This window comes from Mirounga leonina, unplaced genomic scaffold, assembly GCF_011800145.1.
Source record: "Mirounga leonina isolate KUSES-001 unplaced genomic scaffold, KU_Mleo_1.0 Mir_167, whole genome shotgun sequence".
NCBI classification, from domain to species: domain Eukaryota; kingdom Metazoa; phylum Chordata; class Mammalia; order Carnivora; family Phocidae; genus Mirounga; species Mirounga leonina.
In genome coordinates, this window is record NW_023270422.1 from 1,659,022 (window position 1) to 1,680,700 (window position 21,679).

General features: G+C 41.9%; 1 long non-coding RNA gene across 1 annotated transcript in view; it reads right to left on the reverse strand.

Moving 5' to 3' along the window:
- The window catches only part of LOC118016418, a 38,683-nt gene extending 22,741 nt beyond the window's left edge, over positions 1-15,942 (reverse strand). The window contains exon 1 of the long non-coding RNA XR_004680824.1: positions 15,903-15,942. This is a non-coding gene — a long non-coding RNA (uncharacterized LOC118016418). The remainder of the gene's footprint in view (positions 1-15,902) is intronic.
- Between the last annotated feature and the right edge of the window lie 5,737 nt (positions 15,943-21,679).

Consider the following 21,679-nt stretch of genomic DNA (forward strand, 5'->3'; position numbering starts at 1 on the left):
AAATAAATAAATAAATAAATAAATAAATAAATAAATAAATAAATAAAGCCAAATCCAACAAGGCAGTAGAGAGGTTCACTGAACCTATCTTGTCACAAAATCAATTGGCAGGGACATGAGCACAGTGCGCAATTCCATTTATCCAAGTCAGAGATGGACACTGAATGGAAGAGCAGAACTGGACACATGAATGGTGAGCACAGAAAGGGCTGGTTGTAAAACTAAATCCCACCTAAAAGTGAGGGTTTTGGGGTCCTCTGCTGACCTAAAGCCATCAGAGAGGTAGAGCATATTCGTCTGTGGTCTGGGGACACCACTCACACCTGACAATGTAAGGTGCTTTTGTACAAGTTAGAAGAAGGCACGAGCAATAGGAGAACAAGTTGATGAATAAAAAAGTGCCCTTCTGGCTGGACCAGGGAGAAAAAGGCAAGGGGCACCTAGCGGCCTCAATGGGTAGAGCCCACGACTCTTGATCTTGGAATTTGTGAGTTCAAGCCCCATGTTGGGGGTAGAAATTACTTAAAATTAAAACAAACAAACAAACAAAAACAACAACAAGAAAAAGGCCAGCCCCCTGGGCAGAACAATCAGCAAACACCCTTCCTCCAGGCTGACATACACCCTTGCCGGGCTGGGCTTCACAGAGTGCCGGCTGGATTTCAGCTCTGGTAAGGCTCCGTTGAAGATACCCTGGTATGGGGCACAACCTGCACAGCTGTGCCTGACTTCTTTACGTGGATAAACTCCTCCTGCTTGTGTAGACTCAGCTCCTGCGCCCTCACTCAGATCCCTGGTTGATGAGCTACAGCACTGATGCCTAAAGTGTTTTGGTTCTGGAAACTCCACTCTACCTGAGGAGGCAAAACTATTCCTTTTTGTTGAATATGGAAATACATCAATCATGGGGCTTTGAGAAATAAGTATAGAGATAAAGCAATTCAAACTTACATTATTAATTCTTGTGCAAATTTTATATTTTTAAATAGAACAGTTAGATTTGTGGATTAAACCAAGTTGAAATTATATTTTAACATTGGCAATTTTAGTCAAATATTCATTTTAAGCCAAATAACTCATAAATAATCCTTTCTGTACATAAAGTCACCGCTTTAACATTAAAAAGAACTCCAGCGAATAATAGGCAAAATAGGATGTGGAAAAAACACAGATTGAGGTTTATAGAATTGCAGAACTGAAGAAATAAATTGAGCATGGAAATAATACCATTCCAGAATCAATAAATAGATTAGAATAGCAAGAAACAAAATAGTTAAAGTCAGAAGTCAATTACTAACATAAAATAACAGATTCAAATAATCAAAGTAAATGGAGAGGAAAAAGACAAATCACAATAAAAAGAATGCAATAGGTAAAAGTTAGTACCCGTAAAGGAAAAAAGTCAGCAAATGAAAACTAAAAATATTCAAAGATACATCAAGAAATGAATTTTCCTGAAATGTAGGGACAAGGGAGCCTCCTAACCATGGGGACACATTTTCCATAAAATTGATACAAAAATTATGACTGTTGAGACTTATCCTGGTTGTTATTAACCTTCCAAGTAAAAATCAAGAATTTTTCAGTTATCCAAATAGAGAAGCTTCTAGAGAATATCTGAGGCCTCAGACTTGTCCACAACAACATTCATAGCCAAAATACATTGGAGCAATGTTATTAAGGGAAAGAAAGCATGATCCAGGAATGTTACACCCAACCAAGATGTCATTCAAGTACAGAAAGTCCCAAACATGAAAGAACTCAAGAAATACAGCACCCTAGAGTCCTTCTTGAAAAACTATGTATTGATGTAACCAAGGGATAAATGGACAAACCGAGGACTAATATTTAATGCCAGAAAATAGTGAAGCAATGTTTATAAGATGCTAAAGGAAAGTGATCCAGGAATATGATATCTGGCCAACTTTTCCTTTCAAGCATTTAAGAATGAAATCCAGCCAATTAAGTGATAAATCAAAGTAAAAAAACAAGGAATAGAATAACCACAGTAAAAGTGAGCAAGGAATCATTTACAAAGAAAACTACGGTTACAAAATGAAATATCAATGTTACAAAACTTAAACTCACATAGGACCTAAGAGAGGAGGCAGGAAGAAGAATAAAAGCACACAAATATCCCACTTTCACAAGAGTGACTCTATTCCATCTAAAAGTGAAATGGACTTTAAAATAACCAATGCCTCCTGCCATTTAAAGTTTTCTGGATCTTTTTCATCAATCATAGAAGAATCTCTTCAGGAAAGACTCTTTCATGGAGGAAAAAAAAATGATCTGAATTCCTGAAATCCCTTTATTTTACATGTTTCTGCTTCATTTAAGAAAGATGATTTTTAATTCTTTTTTTAAAAAATAGAATGGACAGCCATGATGTCATGTTCATAAGATGATGTTGTGAGTCTATGTTTTTCTTTGTATATGTTCTGGAAAGATCGCTGGAAATTTGTTCCATAATGCTAATAATACTTAATTCTTGGTGATGAGGTTTAGGATGATTTTTTTTTCTTTCTTTATATTTTTCTGCATTGCTTAGATTTTTATATCCACTATGAACCATTTTTACAAGAAGTATACAGTAGTCATTCTTAGAGGAAAATAAATTGGCCTCAGGGGGTGAAAAATTAGCGGATCTGGAGGGAGAGGGTTATGTACACCAATAATCAGTTTAAAAGGAGCTCCCATGGGCACAGAACTAACCTTAAAGAGAAGGCACTTGCCTATGTTGTGTGATTTGAAGGACACAGAAAGACACCAGCCCATTGAAAATTATCAACCCTTTGAATTGATCAACTATGGTTACAACCACATGAATTCATTTATCATTTCTCCTATCAACCCGCTGGTAGGTGAAAGACAAAGATCCAAAGGGATGATAGATGTATGCTGGAAGCCTGGACTGAGCTAATAAAAGTAACACCCAAGGTCAGCAGCAGGTGCCTGGGGGGATGAGGATGGAAGGAAGCAGAGCTGGTGGGCAGAAAGCAAAACCAGCCAAGGAACAGGTATTGATAAAGCAGAGACTCCGAAGACTGAATACATCCGCAATGGAGGTCAGTTTGAGAACCAAAGTCAAATGAGGAACTAAGGGACAGATAGGATGGAAGTATAAATTTGAGACGGGGACACTATGAGTAATTTCCTTTGGGCAAGACTTGTTTGCCAGACCCTTCTTTGAGAGGCCCCTGGCTCACATTCCAGGCTCAAGTTGCCGATTAGGGGCCCCAAGGAGTATAGTCAAAAGGGTCAAATATTAGCATGGTCTGAATTAGGCTGACTTGGGAAAGGGTCCCCCAGTAGCCTGGGAGTGGCAGGAGACGTTGAAGTCTCCACTGAAAGTGGGCACTGCTAGCCTGAAAGGAGGGGTGTTTGTAGAGAAGGGCTTTGTGTAATCAAGCCCCAAAGATCAGCCTCATAGTCTTCAGACATTCCCCTATCTTCGGCTAGCCTTGCCCCTGTTGAAACTTGAAATAAGCCAAGGCATAGATGCCTAAGAGCTACTAGAAAAAGTCTGTTTAGGTAGCAAGCACTGGTCTCCTTTTGATCAGGGGAGGGGATATATCCGTGCTGGTCACTCTGTACACACAGCTGTTTCCAAGACCCTCACCTGTTTCTGGATTTTAAACTGGTAAACCCTAGCCAAAGGCAAAAGCCTGCCTGGCCCCTGTTTGCACAGCAGTGGTACAGAAATGGCCCCAAGCTCCTATGAAGCTAGCTGCCTCACACTGAAACTCGGGATTTATTTCCAGTGAGCAGTGATGTTAAGTCGAAGGTGCTCCTCACACAGCCTTGAAACACCCCCACTGGGTCAACGTGGTTCACAAAGCTTGTGTTTGGAAGCATTATTACCCACTGGGTCAAACGGAGAAGGGATTGATTAGGAGCAATAGAAACTCATTTAAAAACCAATATTAGTCACTTTAGTGTATGCCCAACAGCTGACAAAGCCCGAGTTGCACACCGCCTTACTGATGTGAAACTTGGAACAAAAATTAGAACAAGCCAGCACGCACAGAGTCAGAGTGGGAGTAAAAAAAGCCACAAATGAAGTATAATAAATGGTGTTCCCTGAAGAGGCAAGATGCCTCCCTTAAAGAAAGTCGAGGAGTGGAGAGTGTTGTGGACACAGGTGCTGAAACAGCTTCTCACTTCCTCCCTGGTCCTCGGGCTCCATGAAGAAGGAAGGCTATAGCCCCCACCCCACCCCCGCCTAGGAGGATGTCAAAGTCACTGCATAAACAAAAACATAACAAAACACAACAAAAGCATAAACACTGCATTAAAAACAAAGTGAACCAAGAGGTAGAGTAGTGTGGTAGCAAATGCGTGCTGTTGGGAAATACTCGGTTCTAGCTCCTCCCCCAGTGGACAGGGTAGCCTAGGCCGCTCGTTCAAACGTTCACAGTCTCCTATCTCCTCATCTCCTCCTGTGAAAGGATGCTCTGTTTATCAGCACCATCCACTCAGCTCCCAAGCTCAAACCTGGGAGCCACCGTCCAGCTTCGATGCCTGGAACCCAGGGCAGCGGGTCCAGCGATTCCGTCAGCGAGCATATTTGGCATCTTTCCCCCTTACCCGTCACAACTCAAACACCTTGCCCCGAGGTCATGCCGGCTCTCACTGGATCCCTGAATTTACCGCAGCAGCTTCCTCCTGCTTGCCTTCCATTGCTCCCTCTTTTAATTGAGACCATCCACTGGACTTTTGAAGTGATTTTCCTAAAACATAAACCTTATTAGAGTCTCTGCTGAAGGTCCTTTTATGGCTTGCCGTGGCTTCCCAGGTGGAGTTAAAGCCCTATGACTTGGCTCCAGGGAAGATCGGGGTGTGAATTATGCCCACCTGTCTAGCTTCATCCCTGTTGTTCCCAGGTGAACAATCATCTAAGTTCACCCAGGTTTGTCCTGGTTTTAGTCTTGTATCCTGGGAACCTCCCAGTCATTGAACAACCAGAAGGATTGGTATCCCTACTGGGACCCTTCTCTACAGCCCTAAGGGCTATTTATAGCTCCCCAGAGGCTCCCTATATAGGTCCTTGCTCTTGGTATTTTGTAAGCCTAGAATGATCCTCTCTTTCTCCTTCAACAAAACCCAACCAAGCACCTCATCATCTGGGACACTGGTTCTCAAAGGGTGGACCCCTAACAGCAGGGTAGGCATCCCCTGTGAACATGTCTGAAATGCATACCCTTGGGCCCCACCCCAGACCTACTGAATCAGCAACTCTGGGGTGGAGCCGGGCAATCTGTGTTATAACAGGTCCTTTAGGGGATTCTGATGCTCCCTGTAGTAGGAGAACCACGACTCCAGAAACCTTCCCTGAGCAAGGGCCCCTCCCCCAGCAGCCTTGCCAACTCCCTGCTCTCCATTACCAGGCCAGTTCACATTTGCATCATTGTACTTAGACACTAAACTGCAATTATTTGCCTACATAGCTACTTCCCCAGTCTGACTACAAAGTTCTTTGAGGGCAGCCTCGCCACTTTCTGTTGCTTTCCAGGTAATACAAGTCTATTTATAAATTTGGGGCAGTTTTATTAACTCTTTTATGAAGGGAACAGATTTACTAAATTATATTTAGTTCCGTAAGTCAAACCATGTTGTAGAGAAGTGTGTAATCCTAGGAGAAAGAATGTCAGAGATTGACAAAGAAGCAGGTGTTCGCGTGCTCCCTGGAAGCATCTGTATGAGTAGATTTTGCCCTAATTCTCTTTAAAAGCCACAATTCTTGGCTCCCCTCATTTAATTGTAATGATAGACATTCTTTTCCTGCTCAAAGGATTATCACTACATTTCAAAATATCTTATTCCTTGAGCTCTAAGTCTGCACACTAAATTTTTAGGCATAAAAAAACCTCTGGGAGACTAAAAATTGATTTTGAATATTTCACAGCCTCCGAGTTTGCGCTCTTTGTGCTATGAAGAACCCACACTTTTGGTCTCAATTAAAAACATTGCCACATGTCTGCTATTAATAATGACAGCAATTTACTTCTGTTGAAATTAAAAGCCTTCATTTCTCTTTGAAAAACCTAAATGCAATTCACATGGTTTACAGACATGTTTCAAAGCTTTCTTCCCCTTTACAGTTCTTTTTTTTTTTTTTTTTTGGTTTTGTTTTTTAAAATAGACTTAATCTTCAAAGATTTTTGATTGCCATTTGGTGTCTGAAGATACAGATCTAAGCACACACATAAGCATATGCGTGTGAGCGTTTACATTGATACTGATATTTGTATGTTATGGTCAAACAAATAATCTGCCTTCTGAGGCAACTTGTTATTTGTTCATGTGAATATAATTTAACTGATTTTTTTTCCTAGCGTTTTTACTTGACATTTTAAGAGTCAGTGAAACTATGAAGAAAAAAACTTTCAATGAAGAAACATAATTGTTTTCAGCAAGCCACATGTGACATTTCAGATGTATGTTTTATATGGTATTGTCTTGAAAGAGTATACATTAGGGGAGATTTTTTTAAAAGTAAATCAGAAGAAAACCTAAAACAACTAATTAACATTCATCAAATACATAAGAAGAAGAGATGCAATTTGGACCACATCAAATGTCCAAGTCCTAATGGTCCAGTTTCATACACTGAACATTGGAAAAACAGATTTTGATTCAAAAGGATTATTCTCTCCCCCAAACAAGTGCATATGTTACAGAGTTGCTGCTATGGGTTAGGTAGAGACATCTGGAAGCAATTGGGGCAAGACTTCCGCAATACTCACTAGAAAGCAAATCCTATGCCAGGGCCCTGGATTTCTGAAGGACTAGGAAAATTTAGGGTCAGAATTAAGTGGAAAGTTTTTAAGGCAATAATATGAGAAATTCATTTAAAAATTATTTTAAAGGTATTAATAGCAATGCTTGAGATTTTGTTTGAAATTTGTTCAGCTTGACCCATGTTCATTGGTATTTGTTGAAAGGGCTTATCTGTCTCATTTTGCTGAATAGACACAAAATAAACTCATATGCAATCATGTAATAACCTACAATATAGTTCATACAAAAAATGTTCTAAATTTATGATATCTCAAATGGGCATTTTGGAGTTTTTGTTGTTTTTTTCCTGTTAGTTTTATTTATTTATTTATTTTTCAAGATTTTATTTAAATTCAAGTTGGTTAACATGTAGTGAAGTGTTAGTTTCAGGTCAAATGAGCATTTTTCTTTATTTGTTTACTTGCTTATGGCTGAAATAGTAGCTGGTTCATTACAGATGTTTAATAGATTGGATGTTTTAGTAATTTTTCAATCACTATTGTAAATTCCTAACAGATATTATCTTGTACTATATTGCCTTTTTAACTTAACTTCAACCAGATATTTCAGGGTTATCCAGTTTGGCTACATTCGGAGACATGATATGAAAAGAGCATATAGATATATAGATGTGGGTGGTGATTAAGGAGAAACTAGTTGGAAGTGACAATGTTTTGATGGATCAAAAGTAAGCAGGTAAATAAGCCAAAAACCCAAATGCTCCTGTTACTAGCTCCACAGGATCCTGTAATTAAAATCAAGTAAAATGCTAATCATGAAGAGCAAAATTAACATAGGTAGATTTCACTGAAACTGTAGAACATATAAATCTTTTTGATAAAGTTAATGTGGCATAAACGTTCCCCAAACTTCCACCTTAGAGCATATTATTTTTGCTCTAAAAACCCTTTAAAAAAAAAGCTCTGATATTTAGTAAACCATTATCTAAAATGTATCAAAATTAGAAGCTGAAAATAAGTATTTTAAGATAAATAGAAATTAAAGAGGCTAAAATTCCTCTGACTATAGTCAATTGGTCAATTATGTCTGTCTTATTATAATTTTTAATCTACTACAACCAGCTCTTTTTGACCCTCACTATTCAGGCAATGTTTAAAAAAATTTAATAATCAACATATTTATAAATAGTTCAGCATGTACAATTATACACATTTTCTCAAGTTAATACTCTAAACTTTGTCCTTAACTTTTTGAGACACGAAATTAGCAAAGTTCAGTAAACCCCTTGAGGTTTTAAATTTAGCTTTACATGATTCATGCCTCTAAGGACGGGGAGAAGACCATCTTCCATTTGCCTTTTCCTATAGAAGAGATCCAATTTCTGCCTGTTTTATAAAACATCTACAGCTGAGATCTCTTAACATTTTTGCTCTTATACCCCTATCAGTTAAAAAAAAAAAAAAGGCAGCACTCTACTACATCCTTGATAAAACATACATAAAAAGACGATTTTTTAAAAGAATGAAATAAGGTTAAACTAAACAGTATCTTAAACATTATTAATGGTGTTAAACAATATCTTTTTGCTTTAAGACTCACTGTGCTTTTTTTTTTTTGACCATGCTTTTTTTATGAAAAATCTTTGAAAATCTTGCTTTAATATTTTGTAATAGAGTTAAATGGTTATCTTCATTCTTTTTTTTTTTTTTAAGATTTTTTTTTTTGAGACAGAGAGAATGAGAGACAGAGAGCATGAGAGGGAGGAGGGTCAGAGGGAGAAGCAGACTCCCTGCCGAGCAGGGAGCCCAATGCGGGACTCGATCCCGGGACTCCAGGATCATGACCTGAGCCGAAGGCAGTCGCTTAACCAACTGAGCCACCCAGGCGCCCCAGTTATCTTCATTCTTGGCTGTAAGAGTCCTGGTGGCTGAAGCAGGCAATACTCAGTTACATCACTCCAAATGGAAGAAACTTTGTATTGGTTGGGTGTTCTAAATCATGGCATTCATTTTTCAATCCTATCTACCAATTTTATCAATGTTTCCATTGAAATTGGCTAAAAAATTTCCATTTTCTTATGTCAATCAAGACTTTGAACTATTCTGTTTCATTGCAAACTAATCAGAAAGTTTTACATTTAATATTTGGGCATTTAGTTGGACAGTTTAGAAACTTTTCTTTCCAAGTGTTTTAGGGGTAGAGATATGAAGGTATTTATACTATGTTAGCAACAAAATCATATAGTGATTACAATAATTGCAAGGATATATTTTCAATATTTGAGGGTAGAATAGTCTCTTTTGAAAACCAGTTTCTCCCTCATTTATTATTTTTAAAGTTACCCTTGCTTGGAGGGTAATAAGTAACTGCTGATTACTTATTTTTGAGCCTCGCTTTGTCAGATTACTTCTCTCATCCACCCCCTCCCCACCTGTCCCCGCAAAACACCCTGCTAGGTAGCTTTCCATTGACACGGACTTATGGTTAAAGAAAAGGTCAGAGTTTCTTGGGCACCTGGGTGGCTCAGTCGGTTAAGCATCTGCCTTTGGTTCAGGTCGTGATCTCAGGGTCCTGGGATGGAGTCCTGCATCGGACTCCCTGATGAGCAGGGAGTCTGCTTCTCCCTCCCCCTGCTCTTATGCTCTTGCTTTCTCTCTCTCTCTCTCCCTCTAAATAAAATCTTTAAAAAGAAAAAAGAAAAGGTCAGAGTTTCTCAAGCATGTTGTTCCTCATTAATAAGAGAAAAGATACAACTTATTTTATAATAGATAACTCTCCTAAGAACGTTCCCGTAAGACTAACAGTCAACCTCAGGGTGGTATAAAAGATCTGTTAACTCACAATCTCCTTACAGAGTTTTATGAACATTCCCCATCTGAAGTTCTTAGTTTGTGAAAACAGCAAATCAAAGACTCCTAGGACGTGCACAGCTGTGCCCCAGCGGGCAACCGGCACCTGTGAGGGTCCTGCCCAGGCTGCGCGTTTGAGCCCTGAGACCCTGCGATACACAGACCAAATGAGGGTGACAGGTCAGCTTCTGTATGAAAAGAAGCCTCCATCTTTTTTCTTATTTTTGACACAAGAGTAAAAGTAAGTACAAATGCTGCCGTCCCCTTATGAGGCAGGAAGTACACACGGACCACTTTGGAAATAACTGTTTTGTGGCTTTCCCAGTCATGTTTGTGTATTCCATCCTCCTGTCTCTGATCTGAGGTTTGGGACGAAGCAAAAGTATAACCATGTTACACATCGGGCTCCCTGCTCCGCGGGAAGCCTGCTTCTCCCTCTCCCACTCCCCCTGCTTGTGTTCCCTCTCTCGCTGTGTCTCTCTCTGTCAAATAAATAAATAAAATCTTTAAAAAAAAAAAAGTATAACCATGTTATATGATGTTAAATCAGCCCCTGCCAGTTATATTCGGAGAAAGCTGATGTTGATAACTCTTTCCTCTCCACGTAATGGACCTAGGAGTGGGGAAAGCATTGAGGATCTTTCATGGATTTTCCTGGTTTAAGTAGGAGTAAAAGCTCCATGAGCACCCAGTAGGGGCACGAGGAGCTTCTTTAACCCTCAGCAGTACACAGGGTTGGGACAATCCATGCTGGAGCCATGCGACAAGGCGTAAGCTGCTCTGATCTGAACTCCCGGCAACCCAGGTGCTCTCCCCCTGCACGGGAGGATAGCCAGTGATACGCTGGGGATTTGGAGCCTGTTCTCTCAGCTGACTTCCCTTCTCAAAATCCAGTGGTGTCTGGATGAATATTCATATTCCCACATACTGCTTTCTATTCCCGCTGTGTATTCTGTCATTTAACCCCCTAGGTGTCTTCTGCAAAGAGACCCACCAGTTCCCACTTTCTAAGCTTCAGGGAAGACTGAGACCATTACCAATGGGTGGGCTGAAACATAAGAGCCCAGCCACCACCCCATCCTCAAATATCCCTTCTTGAGCCACAGTTGCCAGGTGCTGGAATGAACTTGATTCCCCACTGCAGAACCAGACAGCCCCTAGGGGGCAGTAGCGCAGACAGCCTGAATAAGAAGAGCCCACCCTTCCCCAAAGGGTTCAGTGTCAGTGGTGTGCACGGGGCATTCCTCATGGTCTGGTCCAATGACGGCCGTGCCTGTGTCTTTAGCAGACCAGCTGTGTGCTTTCAGTTTAAATCAACGAAAGTTGATCTGTGCTGCTTTAGAGCCAAGAACACTAACTTGTACAATGAGCGATTCAAATAGATTCCAAGGAGAATGTGAAGAGTTGCCACGGGCTCTCAGACTGGCTGCTGGCACGAGTTAGCACCATTAAGAACTCATCTGCCTCGCTTATCTCAAAGGCTGCTCAGCTCTTCCCACTAAACACTTGTTTATTGGCATCCGCTAGGCGCCAGGCACGGTGCACAGAGCTTTGGGTGTCATCTCAGCTAATCCTCACACGGTGCTCTGAGATCCTCACTGCTGTCCTCACCATTTTACAAACGAGAAAACAAGGTTTTTGAAAGATTGAATAATGTGCCAAAGCCCCACAGCTGTAGGAAAGATTTGAAACCGGTCCCATCACACACCCAAGTCCACGCACTGACCTCCAGTCCTGCCTTCTCTTTCCCCCAGATGCATAGTTATTTACCACCATGCAGACCAACAACACGTTCCTGACCCTCACTGGACCTCACGATTTGATTAGTACAAACTAATTTTAAAACTGGGAGCAGTTTTCAACCTAGACATTCAGACCTTTGCTGCCAAAATGCAGGTTTGAGAAATAGCTGTCAACTTGGCTGGTTCAGGTCACTGTAGCTGTGGCCATGACTTTCAGTGTCACTGAAAAAAAAAAAAATTGCCTAAACCATGGTTGACTCCGCAGCCTTACGTAGCAGAAGAGAAACCTGTCTCCCACCGTGCAGCGGTCTGTGGTTCTCTCTGCTGGGACAGATTACTCCCTCAGGACCAGATACTCCATCAATGAATCAGGTGGTGAGTGATCTCAGCTGACCGAATGCTTACCAGGACACATTATCAGAATTTGTCCTAAGCATCTACTCAGCAGCCTTCCTGCCTTGTCTGAGTCAGTCCAAACCATGCTGGTGCTACCTAATTGAACATCTCTTCTGTCATCTGTCTTGAGGCTGAGCCATGCCATTACTGACATTGGGACAATAGAAAATCAGTGCACTGAATGCTCATTCATCGCAGATCCTAGCCCTGGTCACGCCTCCCTGTGCACTTGTCTTGCCAAGCAGATGGTTTAGTTTACTTTTACAAAGCTGTGTTGTCTAATCTAGTGACACCATCTACACTTCATACACTTCAGGAAAGGAGTTGGTTCTCTTCGCCACGGTTTTAATATTTTCCCTCTTTGTATGAATGTTAGTGCTAAAATGCTCACAGGAGATTGTCAACTGGCTGGCATATGAACTTCATCCAGTCCTGTTGTGTTTTTCTCCAGTTTATTCATATTACCACGTGTATTCCGTGAATGTATGAAGCAGGCACCCCCCCTCACACCCACACAAAGCTTGATTGTTTAGCAGCTGCCTGAAGATCATTTCACTGTGTAGTAAGATACAATGTCCTTTAATATGATCATTATTTTTCTTTGTGTGTGTAATTTCAGGCTAGCTTTTAGCCATGCTGTATATTTTATGGGTTATAAGTAAAACTAAGCCCCCAGAAGCAAATGAGTTAAAGCTAAACTACTCTGTTTCTCCTGTTTCCATAGGAAATTACCTGAATACACTGAAGATGCTACATCTTCAGATTACTAGAAGAAGTTGTTCTATTTTGAAAGAAGAAAATAAACAAAAGGGAAATTTTAAATAAACCTCAACAGCCCACCTCTCAGTAGGACAAAAAAAAAATACCACTTTTCTTTGCATTTCCTATCTCATAAAGAATCACAAAGCTTACTGTAATCCAGAGAAATGTTTTTCGTTTTACTGTTTGTTTTCTGTCTTCTTATTTCTATTTATTTTAACTTCAAAGAGCTTTGCATCCAAAAGGAATAGAAATTGTAAAAAGTTATTTTGGAACTCTGATACGAAAATGTCTCTGTTTTCATCCACAAAAGGGCAAACCTCTTTCCAAACGGAAGAAGTGGTAGTAAGTTGTTTGCTAGAGTCTGTCCTGTTTATTTATTTATTTAAGCCAGGTACGCTAATTTTCATAATGAGTTATAAGTAAGTTTGTTATAGCTGACATTTATCATACCAAGTCCCACATGTAAAAATAGACTCTTAAATTTTCCTTAGTTAATACTGAAATAGAGTAATTTTCTTAGATCTCAGGCCAGGCAAACCTTAGCTCCAGGCCACCATCACCACTTGCAGGGTCTCTGACCCACCTTGAGATTCATCTGAAGCCTGCAAAGTCCATCCCGACACAAAGGGCTTCTTCCAGGGGTCATCCATATTTTCCCATTTCATAAAGTGCTCTTGGACAACAGGGAAGACCATCAGCAGATTCAATGATGGGACCATCAACCAGCTCTTGAAATGCACCAACTTCCCCATCTATTACAGGAGAACTCATCCGTGATGCCACTAGCCAGTAGAGAACAGGAGCCAGGAATCTCAATCCCAGCTTGCTGATGATGGAGAAATCGCCACTGGGAAACCTAAGATATAGCAATCTGAGCAAAGCAGGGCATGAAAACCAGGTAGAGCTTCCAGTTATGCCGTGTATGTCAAGCCTTTCCCCAGTAATACTTTAGAGAAGATAGTGACTAGCCAAGCGATAGTAAAAGGAGAGGAGAGGAGAGAACCTCCTCACATGTGAGAAGCAAATGATCCTACAAATATAACTAAATATGGGAGCACCTGGGTGGCTCAGTCGTTAAGTGTCTGCCTTCGGCTCAGGTCATGATCCCGGGGTCCTGGGATCAAGCCCCACATCGGTATCCCTGCTCAACGGGGAGTCTGCTTCTCCCTCTGCCCCTCCCCCTGCTCATGTTCTCTCTCTTTTTCTCTCAAATAAATAAATAAAAATCTTTAAAACAACAACAACAAATCTAACTAAATATGTATGGCGACTGTCTGTAGCCCTGTCTCATATTCCTCTCTGCTTTCGTGTGGGAAAGGGAAGGGTTTTGCAACCCAATTAATGGTTCAGGTAATCTAGATACTGAAGTTATATTACATAAAGTGGAAAACAGAATAGAACGAGATAACATTTACAAGTTAGAACAGAACCAGAAGACAACACTCCAGTGGTGTCACCAAATTCTCCACCCCCAGCTAGAAATAAAACGTAAACGAAAGAGAAATCTGGCTTCCCCGGAGTTCAAAATAAACACAGCAAAGACAAGTCTACACCACTCCTCACTCACACCCCCACAAGGGAGTGAGCAGCCTCTTAAATACAAGCACAGAGGCTCACGGGCAATGTGAGTGCTTTGAGAAGATGAGGTGCTCTGGGATCTGGTGGTTACTCAAAATGGTGCTTGGATCTCCCTCTACTTCCAACCGAGATGCTCTGGGGTTGGGGTGGTCACTCAAGATAGTACTTGGATATTCTTCTACTTCCAACTGAGATGCTCTGGGGTTGGGGTAGTCACTCAAGATAGTACTTGGATATCCTTCTACTTCCAACTGAGATGCTCTGGGGCTGGGGGGTCACTCAAGATAGTACTTGGATATCCTTCTGCTTCCAAAGGAGATGCTCTGGGGTTGGGGTGGTCACTCAAGATAGTGCTTGGATAGCCCTCTACTTCCAAACGATCCCTGAAATTCCATCCCTCCAGTTTCATTCTGGGTCAGGGTTTCATTTGCAGTTTAAATGCTGACACTTCAGACTTACTAATTATTTGCATTTTATGGGTTTATGAGAATAATTCTTGTTTTGTTAGGGAATAAGGGCAGAGGACATAGGGCACTCTGGTATCTTTGGGGAGGATGGGGCAAAGGAAGGAAGGAGGCCAAGTCAGATGAGTGCTAAACATGACCCAGGGCAGCACCAGGGAGAAGGGGATCTTTTTAAGACTTCTTCTAATCCTGATGCTCTTCTGTGTTTTTCTGTTGAAAAGAGTGGTGCACTTATGTAAACAGCGTCTGAAATACAGTGGATGCTAAGTAAATGTTTATTGAATGAATGCATGATTTAAAGTAGATGAGGAGGCTCATAGGCTGTTCAAGCAATATTATAATAGGAGGCCCACTACGCGGGAGGGCATAAAAGGAGGAAGCCCAAACTGCAGCCCCTTGCATCCAACCCTTTGATTCCTAGAGGGACATCAGTAAGGCTCCTCTGGGGACCAGGCACTGTGCTTTACATAATTCACATCCCTCATCCATCCACCAGCACCAAAAAGTAACTATTTCACTATTATGACCATTTCCCAGATGAGAAGGCTGAGACTTGGTTTGCACAAGAGCTCACAGATTGTAGAGTCCGAACTGTAATCCAGTCTGCCAGGACCCAGAGCCCACTATGCTGCCTCCACTGTTGTAGAAAAAGTGAAAATATGCCATCATGTGTATCAGTATGGTTCTTTCCACTCTTTTTTTTTTTTTAAGATTTTATTTATTTGCGAGAGAGAGAATGAGAGATAGAGAGCATGAGAGGGAGGAGGGTCAGAGGGAGAAGCAGACTCCCTGCTGAGCAGGGAGCCCGATGCGGGACTCGATCCCGGGACCCCGGGACCATGACCTGAGCCGAAGGCAGTCGCTTAACCAACTGAGCCACCCAGGTGCCTGGTTCTTTCCACTCTTATCACATGTGTTTGGAAAGGGCTTAGATGTAACGTAGTAGATCTTCAGGGGAAATTTTAGGAAACTAATGGTTTTCCAATCAGGAGCGTATCTGCCGGCAAGTGATTCCCATACATGTGTGACTATACTTGTAACCGCAGGACTTTAATTTTCAAAAATATTCTCAAAGCCACATATATTTGCAAATGTGTAAGTGCGTGTGCATGTATATGTGTGTGGCACACATGCGTGTTGCTGTACGTGTGTGAAAAGAGGCGGGAACAGAGATGGCCAATGTCTTGCGCCTTCGGGTCCCATGTGCGTCTCACCTTTGCCCTCACCTCTGGGACAGTGAATGTTCACCCACACATCCGAGCATCATGGGGCACTCGCATGGGCTGGTGGAGAGCGTGCACAGATCTTCTGGGGCACTCTTTGCCTCCTATCTGTTCTTTGCTGCAGCAACCCTTGTTTCTACGCACCTGTTGTAAACTGAAATCTCACTGCCATTCTTCTCGGCCAGGAACACTGGGAAATGGAGGATCTCAGCTGGTCAAATTTCCACCCCAAACACAAGGATGCCGATCCTAAATCAAAAGGCTAGGACAGGTGTTAGACAAGCAATCAGCCGCTGTCCAATACACCCTGGGTTATGTACTTTCCATATCTCATATGCACACCCTGGCCCCATGTATGTCCTTGATTGCAAACTTAGAGATGTTGAATTAAAATGTCACTGCCTCATCACAAGAGTAATATCCTTTGGAGAACATATTTCTTAAGATCAAGTTCACAAGCTACACTTTCAATGGCTCCTGAACAGTACATAGCATAATGCTGGGAAATCAACAAAAAGATTAGAGTTTCCCCTGGCTCCATTGTCTCCTTCCAGCAAAGCCCAGTTGATTAAAAATTCTTCTGCTCCTCCTTCAGGACAGGACTCAGTGCTGGGAGCGGCCTAAGAAAACCCTGGTTTTGCAAATGGGGAAACTGAGAGGATTAACTGTCAGCAGCAGAGTTGAAAATAAACCTCCCCACCCTCCACCTCATGGTCTCCCAGACTCCCTGTGGTCTCATGTTGCCCGGACTCCGGTTATCAATGGAATCTGTCTAGGAGAAGCCATGATTCTCAACACACTCTTCACGCTGGCTGTGAGCTCCCAGGGGCAGGATTCTATTGGATTCACATTTATATTTCTAGCACCTAGCTAGATGTCTAGAACATGATATTCATTCTCTTAATCATTCAGCAAAAACGTATTTCATGCACAGTTGTGCCATGCCTGTCCTGGAGGCTGGCCTGAGACCCTGCCTTCTCACAGTCACCGAGTCAAGTGGACTGGCATCACTCGATGAGGTCTGGGCTGCTGTGCGGGGTGGCCTGAGGCCCAGGAAGGCTTCCAGGAGGAAGCGACATCTGAATTCAGATCTGAGGGACATGTAAGAGGAGAAATAAGACTCAGTAAATATTTGTTGAACAAAGAAAAAAAAGGTTTTGAATGTTTTCCTTTCTTTGCGTTTGGCTCTCTGTATATGTCAGCTTTATTCTAAGAATGTTCAGTTATGTTTCTTTTCCTTATTCTTCTTTATTCTCAGATTCTTCCTGTTCTTTGACTCATTGGAGAGAGCTGCTATTTGTTTTCAAATTATTTTGTTATCATAGGATTTCCGTGATTGCTTGGGCAAAAGTCTCTGGTCAGAGACATGATTAACCACCGACTTATCTCTTTGAGCTGACTTGGCCAGCCATGGAACTTACTATCCAAGCTGGGGATTTTTGTTTTGTTCTTGTTTTAATTAAGTTTTCTATTTTAATTCCAGTATAGTCAAAATAAAGTGTGCTATTAGTTTCAGGTGTACAATATAGTGATTCAGCACTTCCATGCATCACCCAGTACTCATCATAACAAGTGCACTCCTTAGTCCCCAGCACCTACTTAACCCACTCCCCTACCCACCTCCTCTTTGGTAACCATCAGTTTGTTCTTGACACTCAAGAGTCTGTTTTTTGGTCTCTTTGTTTTTCCCCTTTTGTTCATTTGTTTTGTTACTTAAATTCCATATATGACTGCAATCATATGGTACTTGTCATTCTCTAATTTCACTTAGCATTTTACTCTCTGGCTCCATCCATGTGGTTGCAAATGGCAAGATTTCATTCTTTTTGATGACTGAGTAATATTCCATTATATATATATATATATATATATATATATATATATATACACACACACACACACACACACATATAAAATATATGGAATTCCATAATATATTCCATATATATAATGGATATATATAATATATATATTATGGAACATATTATATAATGGAATATATTACATAATGGAATATACATTATATATAATAGAATATATATTATATATAATGGTATGTATTTTATACATATATACATATATATATCTTCTTTATCTGTTTATCTATTGATGGACACTTGAAGGTGAGGATTTTAAAGGTGTTGGGGCAAGACACCTGCACGTGTGGACTTGTCCCCTGGCAGCCGTTGTAATAACTACTGCTGTCTGTCCGGTGCTTTGTAGCTCTTCTGCTCCAGCACCCACCTCCTGCAGCCAGGCTCAGCTCTGCATAAATGCTTGGGCTCCATGGGAAGGTCACCTCTCTAGGGCAGAGTGGTGGACGTGTGTGGGGGAGGGGGAAATGGAGGGTCTTCTGTGCAAAAGTGTGTCCAGGGGTTTGGATTAAGATGTTAAAACTGAGTTACTGAATTCAAGTATAATATGTGGGGTCAGCCCTCTTCAAATGGCCTTCTAGAAAGCCGTCCCACCTCTAAAAACTGTCAAGTCTCAGGAGGTCTCTCTGCCGCCGTGGCTTCCATGGAATTGATGGCCACAGAGCACAATGTTAAATTCAGCGTGGGCCAGGAATGCCTTAGCCTCTCCTCCGTGAAGCACAGAATCAACCAGTGCCCCTCTCCCTACCTGCCATGTTCCTAGAGAGCTACCAAGTCTTGGCATACTTGCCAGTTATGTGATGGCAAGGAAAATGTCTCTGTATTTCATTCTGCATTAAAATATTAGAAAGATGAGTTGGAGGATCTAGGAAGGTATGGCAGAATCAACATGTAGCCTCTAATTCCTCTTCTTTGTCCGTCTTTCCTCAGGCCCGCTCTGCAACAAGAATGAATCCTTCAGGAGTGGCTTTCCCCAGCAGCTCACCTCACGGAATCACAGTGGCCATACTGCACTGAAGGGCACCAAGTCAACAGCTACCATGATGGAGACAAAAAAAAAAAAAAAATGTAAGTACCACAGATAAAGTTGAATCACTTAGTTTGTCATGTTAAAAACTTACAAGATTATAAACCAGGAGCTTTTTGTAAAGTGGAAAATATTTTGATCCAGAAGAACCTCATGTACCTCCAAGAGGCAGCAAAGGCAGAATCGATGCAGTAAAGGAAAGAATTAATGATGCAGAATATATATTGAAGAGGAAATCCAAAATATAATTAATTCAACAAACATAATGCCTCATAAGGTCCTGCTTTCCAAGTTTTTGATCATTACGAGAGAGAAAATACAGACTTGAAGCACCAGGTGGAAGGGAGAGATGCTCTGAAATGAGATGGGGCACCCGGTGTCTGGTCCCAGCTCTGGACACGGACCCCAGCTTGTATGACCTTGGGGGAAGTCTGGCCTCAATGGGCCCCAGTCTCCTTGTGGCTGTGAACTCTCTGGCTAACCTCAAGGCTCCTCGCCACCCACCACAGGTAAATTCCACCTCTCCAAGTGTGAGAGTACCTGTTTGGCATTTCTCCCATCGGCTTTATGGTCAGTTGTTTCACTTCGACTGTTCTGGAGTTACTCAACCCTTCTCCCATTCCAACATGGAAGAAGTGAGTTCTGGCCTCAAGGCCGATAGCCTAACTGTACGGCTTGACCACCTGCCCGAGTCCACCTGCAGACACTATTTGTGTGGGTGGCCATGCCACCATCCTCAGTGTGGGGTCAGCACACTGGTGTAGGTCAGCCAATGGGTCCGCGTTAGACTTTTACGACCAGAGACTCCTTCCTAAGCACACTGTCTTGTTCTGGATGGACTGACTGTCTGCTGACCTCTTGTTGTATGAGCTTCGTTGGTGTGCGTGACTCAGTTTCTTACCTCCTTCTACTTCCCAGCACGATTTGCCAGCATATTTGCTGCTTTCATCTGACTCGGTGGATCCATTACAGTACAACATTAGGTCCCATCTAATCAATTGAGAGTCTGTGAATAACTACTACTTTAGGCACCAGGCTAAAGCATATGAAAAATCTAGAGATAAAATATGAGAAAATAAACTGTATACCCTTATAGTTTTCCTAGATTAATATGATTAATTTAGTTTTTTAAAGATCTTATATATTTATTTGACAGAGAGAGAGCACGAGCACGGGGAGAGGTAGAGAGAGAAGCAGACTCTCCGCTGAGCAGGGAGCCCGATGGGGGACTCGATCCCAGGACCCCGAGATCATGACCTGAGCTAAAGGCAGATGCTTAACCGACTGAGCCACTCAGGAGCCCCTGACTAATTTATTTTTAACCAAACTCTGGTGCTTTTTGAATATTGTGTCTATTTATAAAAGATTCCCCCTGCTGCCTGCATAAGGATAGAGGCTGCAAGGACACTAAGTTCTGTATAAAAAATAAAACAGTTAGGGCTTAAGCTAGGACCTGCTGTGCCCTGATAGAGCTAAAGTAATATGGTCAGTACGTGGAGATGGAAAATTATGAAGTGTTCTTTGTCGTGAGATCTTAGCACAGACATCGTAATCTCTGAAACTCAAACTGGCATCCCTACATCAGGACAGCCCTGGCAGTCATCTGGCCTTCACCGAATTGCATGAAGGTCAAAAGAGACCATGTATTTGGACATCTTTTGAGAATTACGAAGTGTTACACGAACGCGGAGGTTAGGCATCACTATGGACTCCGTGATGTTGCAGTTGGTGACCCAGAGGACTGTTTTGTTTAAGCTCCACACTGCGTTAGAGACCTGCCCTTCAGGGAGACGAGATGAGAGCGCACACAGTTATGCGTGCACAGCTCATCACTTTGTATATACACCGCCCGGCAGGGCACGCCCTCACGCCGAGAAGTTCAGAGACTCGCAGCAGCGGGCAGCACTTTAGTGACCTCCTGCTCAACCCCCCTATCTTACAGACTGCGATAATCTGTTCTAGAAATTAGACTGTTTGGATATTTTACATGTAAAACAGGGAACTGTAGCACCAACCATCCAGATGACAGTTGCAAGAAATGTCCAAATAGCCCCGACGGTATTGCCTTTTTAGCTTGCATGTCTCAAAACACATCTAACTCAATGTTGTTTGGTTTTTTGGTTTTGGGGTTTGTTTGTTTGTTTACTTCTGAGAGGTAAAAAGCATTTACTTTTGGTGCTATGGGCCTTAGAGCTGGGGGTAGCACCTCCTTTGGAAGTTAGGAACCCTACTGACTCTGCCCCTCGAAAGTTGTATGACTTTTAGGCAAACCGCTTAATCTCTTTGGCCTTAGCTTTCCTATCTGTGAAGGGAGCTAATAATCATTCCAGTACTAAATCAAAGATAAACAGTATTTGACTGTGATAGTACGATGATGTAATCAATGGTAGAATGCCACACCAGATGGTCAGTTGAGGTAAAACATATTTCGTTTCACATAGTCAAAACATATCAAGTGAATTACAGAAATGAAGTTATTATAAACGTTTGCTATATGATTAATTATAATAGGACTAATCTTAACTTCATTCCTCTAGTACTGATACTCAAACTTTTCTCATTTAGGCTCCCCAAGGAGGCTTTTAGACATTTATTCCTAATTGCCCCCTGCCCCCATTAAATTGTAAGTAATGAGGCCATACAGTACACCTGTTTAAGCACCGTGTGCCTTTGGAGAGCCACAAACCATCGGAAGAGTTTTGTTTTTCACACCCTCTCCCCACCAAAACTCAGTTTTCACCCTCTTGGGGGCGATTTCACCATCATTGAGAATGTATGGTCTAGTCTGACATCATCGTCAGTGAGTTATTTTTTAGGGTGCGCTTACATAGCGCTTGACTCTGTGCAGGTTATGCTACCCTCATCCCCATTTCACAGCCACGTTAAGTAACTTGCCCAAGGTCCTCTAGCTGCGAGAGCTGAGCCTGGTGAATCTGGCTCCCTACCAAGCGTGCCACACTGCCTCTCATTTGACAAACATGTTTGAGCGTTGCTATGTGCGCCATAACAACACAGGGCGT